Below are 6,619 nucleotides of genomic sequence, written 5' to 3' on the forward strand. Positions count from 1 at the left end.
GCCGAAACGGGCAGCGTTTAGGTCATGTAATTGATTCTGTTGGAAAGGGGAGAAATTGTGCTTTACAATGGTGTTGACATTACAGCTTATCTGGAAGTATTACGTTTTTGGGGCGCTAAAATAAGGGCAATTGTACGGACCAAGGCGATGTACGAGTTTACGTTACATGATTCCATATGTGTTTTTTCATAGTTTTGATGTCTTCACTATTATTCTATAATGAATGAGCAGATGTGTCAACTTTGACTGGTACTGTATATATATATCTGTGGTTATAACTAGTTTGTTAGCTGACTATTGTTTATTGACTAGATAGCTAGCCTGCAATAAACACCCAATACTATTGGTTTAGCCCAATATGGGCTGTTAATGCACTGACAGTCAATGAAATGGCCTACTATTGGACCAGAGCAAGTAGTTACAACCTGTCAAGCTGGTGCTAGCTACTGTAGCATGGCTAGATAAGTTAGCTTGTTCAGGCCAGGTAAAGTTGAGGCAACAGGGAAAACAGGATTTCACTGACACAGTCTAGCTATATAACATCAGAATAGCTATATATTCTTGCCAGTAAACTTTAACTAGTAAGTTTTACTGTAGTCTGAAATCCACAGCACGGTTAGCTACTGTTAGATAGCTAGCGTTAGCTCGTCAGCCTGTGATTCTTGACATGACTTCTGTAGCTATAGAAAGTTGTCGAACCAACAAGGCTGAATAGATTGCACAAGACTGAGACTCTTTCGCGTATGTGGAATGCCTTTAAGGGGTTTGCGATGGTGGTCTCTTTTGTGGTCAGTACATGGATTTTATCATGAATGCAAAGATCTCATTCGACTCGTTCTGACCTGAAATAGCTTTTTGTTTGACTTTGTCCACGGTAAAGTAGTTTGAAAATGGCGCCGAAGCACACACAGCCCACTTCTCTTTACTTTATCCATGGAAACGAGCCACGTGAACATTGGTCAGTACTTCATAGTATCATTGGGACGTCCCTGCCTTAACACTAACACGACATTTTACCATTATGTTAACTTCAATGGGTTAGGGACGTCCCAAGTACAGATCGAACAATAATGGTTTAGTTATACAAATCTTTGTCCCAAGGACCAAGGTAAAGATCCCGGATAGCACGGACCCCCGAACTTGCGCAAGTGAAAAGCTCCAACAAATTGTGAACTCTTATTTTAGAACGTGAATGAGCTCAGGGCTAATGCCAAATCTAATCTGTCCTTATCCTCTTTTACAAAAGAGGACTGTAATATTCATATGTGTAAACATACTGAATTGTAATTGGATGCATTTTACTGCCATATCATACTGTGCTATGATTGGTTAAGACCACCCAAATGGTTAGGTCATGGTCAGTTTGATCCTGGTTGGCGATACGTGAACATGCCAGTTATAGCTAGCTAATAAAGAGCTACGTTAAGAAATATCCCGTAGTACTGCATGTTATTATTTTGTACAAAGCGTACAAAACAAGACATGGTGTCAGAGTAAAAGGTCTTAAAAGATGGATTTTTCTGGAGTTCCTTCACCTCGAATGGACTGGGAGTCTACAAACTTACCCGATGCATGGCGTAAGTACAAACAGCATGTTGAGCTAATGTTCACAGGTCCTCTGAAGAACAAAGGAGAAGAGGGAAAATGCAGCTACTTGCTCCTCTGGATCGGTGAAAAAGGGAGAGATTTACAACACATGGACACTTACCGAGGCTGAATCAAAAGGTACTGAAAACATACTACGATCGTTTTGAAGCATATGTTGTGCCAAAGACCAATACGATTTTCGCTAGGTACAAATTCCATTGAGAAAGTACAGGGAGCTAGCGAGTCTTTTGAACAGTTTGTGACAGAACTGCGTCTGCTTGTGAAAGACTGTGATTATGCAAACAAGGATGAGATGGTGTAAGAAATTGTAATAGATACTGGAAACTTGTTATAACAACTTCTCAACACAAGCTATACTTTGCACAACATCCCTGTCGCAGACACACTCTCCAGGAAGTTTCTTACCTATAAGGACAGCAGCCTCATTGAAGGCATGGCCATGCAAGTGCACACTGTGTACAGCAACTTACCAGTTAGTGACACAAAACTGAAGGAGATCCAAGCAGAAACAGAAAAGGACTCACAACTCGCACAGCTGAGGAAAGTCATACAGGATGGATGGCCTGAGGAGAGGAGAAAATGCCCTCAGAGCGTCTCAGAATTCTGGAACCATCGTGATGAACTATCACAGATCAACGGAATAATTTTCAAAGGAGAGAAAATCATTATTCCTACCAGTCTCAGAGAAGAGATTTTGACAAAGATCCATGGTGGACACATGGGCATGGAAAAGTGCAAACAGAGAGGTCGGGACATTTTGTTTTGGCCCGGAATGTGCAAACAAATGGAGGACATTGTTGGTAAATGCGCCACCTGTCTTGAACGACGCCCCTCAAACACCAAAGAGCCAATGTTACCTCACTGTATTCCAGACCGACCCTGGCAGGTCACACATGTCACCACAAGTCCGCATTACCCTCAAAATAATGGCATTGCTGGAAAATCAGTGCAGATTGCTAAATCACTCATGGATAAAACAAAAGCAGACAAGAGAGACCCCTACCTCAGTCTCCTTGAATACCGCAACAATCCAGTTGACAACTTCAAATCACCAGCCCAGCTGTTGATGAGCCGCAGACTTCGCTCAATCCTTCCCAACACCAACCAGCAGCTGCAACCTGAGGTCGTCAGCTACAAGGAAATGCATGGAAAACGTGCACAGAGACAACAACAAAAGCGATACTACGACAGGTCAGCTAGACCACTGATCGACGGAGAGTCAGTTAGAATCCAAGAGCATGGCCTCTGGAAGCCAGCAGTCGTCATCCAGCCAGCTGACACTGAACGTTCATATCACGTCCGCACCGCAGAAGGAGCGGTGTACCGCCGCAATCGCCGTCACCTACTGAACACAAAAGAACAACACACTGATGAGATGAACTGGTCAAATCAAATCAAATTTTATTAGTCACATACACATGGTTAGCAGATGTTAATGCGAGTGTAGCGAAATGCTTGTGCTTCTAGTTCCGACAATGCAGTAATAACAACAAGTAATCTAACCTAACAATTCCACAACTACTACCTTATACACGCAAGTGTAAAGGGATAAAGAATATGTACATAAAGATATATGAATGAGTGATGGTACAGAACGGCATAGGCAAGATGCAGTACATGGTATAGAGTACGGTATATACCTATGAGATGAGTACTGTAGGGTATGTAAACATAAAGTGGCATAGTATAAAGTGGCTAGTGGTCCATGTATTACATAAGATGGCAAGATGCAGTAGATGATATAGAGTACAGTATATACATATACATAAGAGATGTGTAATGTAGGGTATGTAAACATTATATTAGGTGGCATTGTTTAAAGTGGCTGGTGGTACGTTTTTACATAATTTCCATCAATTCCCATTTTTAAAGTGGCTGGAGTTGAGTCAGTATGTTGGCAGCGGCCGCTAAATGTTAGTGGTGGCTGTTTAACAGTCTGATGGCCTTGAGATAGAAGCTGTTTTTCAGTCTCTCGGTCCCTGCATTGATGCACCTGCCTTCTGGATGATAGCGGGGTGAACAGGCAGTGGCTTGGGTGGTTGTTGTCCTTGATGATCTTTATGGCCTTCCTGTGACATCGGGTGGTGTAGGTGTCCTGGAGGGCAGGTAGTTTGCCCCGGGTGATGCGTTCTGCAGACCTCACTACCCTCTGGAGAGCCTTACGGTTGTGGGCGGAGCAGTTGCCGTACCAGGCGGTGATACAGCCCGACAGGATGCTCTCGATTGTGCATCTGTAGAAGTTTGTGAGTGCTTTTGGTGACAAGCCAAATTTCTTCAGCCTCCTGAGGTTGAAGAGGCGCTGCTGCGCCTTCTTCACAACGCTGTCTGTGTGGGTGGACCAATTTAGTTTGTCCGTGATGTGTACACCGAGGAACTTAAAACTTTCCACCTTCTCCACTACTGACCCGTCGATGTGGATAGGGGGGTGCTCCCTCTGCTGTTTCCTGAAGTCCACAATCATCTCCTTTGTTTTGTTGACGTTGAGTGTGAGGTTATTTTCCTGACACCACACTCCGAGGGCCCTCACCTCCTCCCTGTAGGCCGTCTCGTCGTTGTTGGTAATCAAGCCTACCACTGTAGTGTCGTCCGCAAACTTGATGATTGAGTTGGAGGCGTGCATGGCCACGCAGTCGTGGGTGAACAGGGAGTACAGGAGAGGGCTCAGAACGCACCCTTGTGGGGCCCCAGTGTTGAGGATCAGCGGGGTGGAGATGTTGTTACCTACCCTCACCACCTGGGGGCGGCCCGTCAGGAAGTCCAGGACCCAGTTGCACAGGGCGGGGTCGAGACCCAGGGTCTTGAGCTTGATGACGAGTTTGGAGGGTACTATGGTGTTAAATGCTGAGCTGTAGTCGATGAACAGCATTCTCACATAGGTATTCCTCTTGTCCAGATGGGTTAGGGCAGTGTGCAGTGTGGTTGCGATTGCGTCGTCTGTGGACCTATTGGGTCGGTAAGCAAATTGGAGTGGGTCTAGGGTGTCCGGTAGGGTGGAGGTGATATGGTCCTTGACTAGTCTCTCAAAGCACTTCATGATGACGGAAGTGAGTGCTACGGGGCGGTAGTCGTTTAGCTCAGTTACCTTAGCTTTCTTGGGAACAGGAACAATGGTGGCCCTCTTGAAGCATGTGGGAACAGCAGACTGGGATAAGGATTGATTGAATATGTCCGTAAACACACCAGCCAGCTGGTCTGCGCATGCTCTGAGGACGCGGCTGGGAATGCCGTCTGGGCTTGCAGCCTTGCGAGGGTTAACACGTTTAAATGTTTTACTCACCTCGGCTGCAGTGAAGGAGAGCCCGCAGGTTTTGGTAGCGGGCCGTGTCAGTGGCACTGTATTGTCCTCAAAGCGGGCAAAAAAGATATTTAGCCTGTCTGGGAGCAAGACATCCTGGTCCGCGACGGGGCTGGTTTTCTTTTTGTAATCCGTGATAGACTGTAGACCCTGCCACATACCTCTTGTGTCTGAGCTGTTGAATTGCGATTCTATTTTGTCTCTGTACTGGGACTTTGCCTGTTTGATAGCCTTGCGGAGAGAATAGCTACACTGTGTGTATTCGGTCATGTTTCCGGTCACCTTGCCCTGGTTAAAAGCAGTGGTTCGCGCTTTCAGTTTCACGCGAATGCTGCCGTCAATCCACGGTTTCTGGTTTGGGAATGTTTTAATCGTTGCTGTGGGTACGACATCGTCAATGCACTTCCTAATGAACTCGCTCACCGAATCAGCATATTCTTCAATGTTGTTGTTGGACGCAATGCGGAACATATTCCAATCCGCGTGATCGAAGCAGTCTTGAAGCGTGGAATCAGATTGGTCGGACCAGCGTTGAACAGACCTGAGTGCGGGAGCTTGTTGTTTTAATTTCTGTTTGTAGGCTGGAATCAACAAAATGGAGTCGTGTTCAGCTTTTCCGAAAGGGGGGAGGGCCAGATGAACTGTTCCCCTGAAAGAGAACGTGATGGACTAAACACACACAGCACAACATACACCATACTTACCTGCAACACCACAAGAACTGTTGACTGACACAGAAGCATGCTCAGCATCATATCGCACAAGGTCAGGAAGAGAGGTCAAGCCCAGAGCTGTTCTAGACCTGTGAAATGTCAAAGGGTGTAGGCGGATCGCTGCCCTAAAAAAGTTCCAGACTGTAAACTTGTTATTGAAAGTTCACTTGAAATGCTTTGGTATTGTATTTGTTTGAAATGTTAAGATGTTATTTCTACAGTGAAAGCTGAGTTGCTGAGAATCCCTTGTTTGAAAAGTAACAGTATGTTGGATTATTGTTTCAGAGTCTATGTTGAGTCAGTTGGTATAGTATGCAATATAAATGGTTACTTACCTTGAGTTCAAACTACAGAGCACGTATTCAAATGAAACGCTTAGAATATGTAAACATTTTTCTTTTGTTTTAAAAGAAGGGGGATGTAATATTCATATGTGTAAACATACTGAATTGTAATTGTATGCATTTTACCACCATATCATACTGTGCTCTGATTGGTTAAGACCACCCAAATGGTTAGGTCAAGGTCAGTTTGATCCTGGTTGGCGATACGTGAACATGCCAGTTATAGCTAGCTAATAAAGAGCTACGTTAAGAAATATCCTGTAGTGCTGCATTTTATTATTTTGTACAAAGCGTGCAAAACAAGACAAGGACAACTGTGACTGTCTATATTATTCATAGGCTGTAGTAGTATCATCAAGTATAAAATAAAAGTTAAAAAAATGGACATAAAAAATAAATGTTTTAGGCAATATGGCATTCTGTTAAGTCACATTTGGGATGAAGATTCCAGTAGATGACTGATATTCTGTGACTCTCTACAAAGTTCTACAAGTTCTCTACAACTCTACAAGCCAACATTTTAACCTATTAATTTTGAAGAGTTTGTTGTGTATAGGTGATTAGTGTTATAACAAAAGGAAGAAAAATCACACAATTACAATTTAATGAGAAATCAGTAACATTATTGTATGTGCAAATATGAACACACACAGACACTT

This window comes from Salvelinus fontinalis, chromosome 14 (genome assembly GCF_029448725.1).
Source record: "Salvelinus fontinalis isolate EN_2023a chromosome 14, ASM2944872v1, whole genome shotgun sequence".
Classification (NCBI taxonomy): domain Eukaryota; kingdom Metazoa; phylum Chordata; class Actinopteri; order Salmoniformes; family Salmonidae; genus Salvelinus; species Salvelinus fontinalis.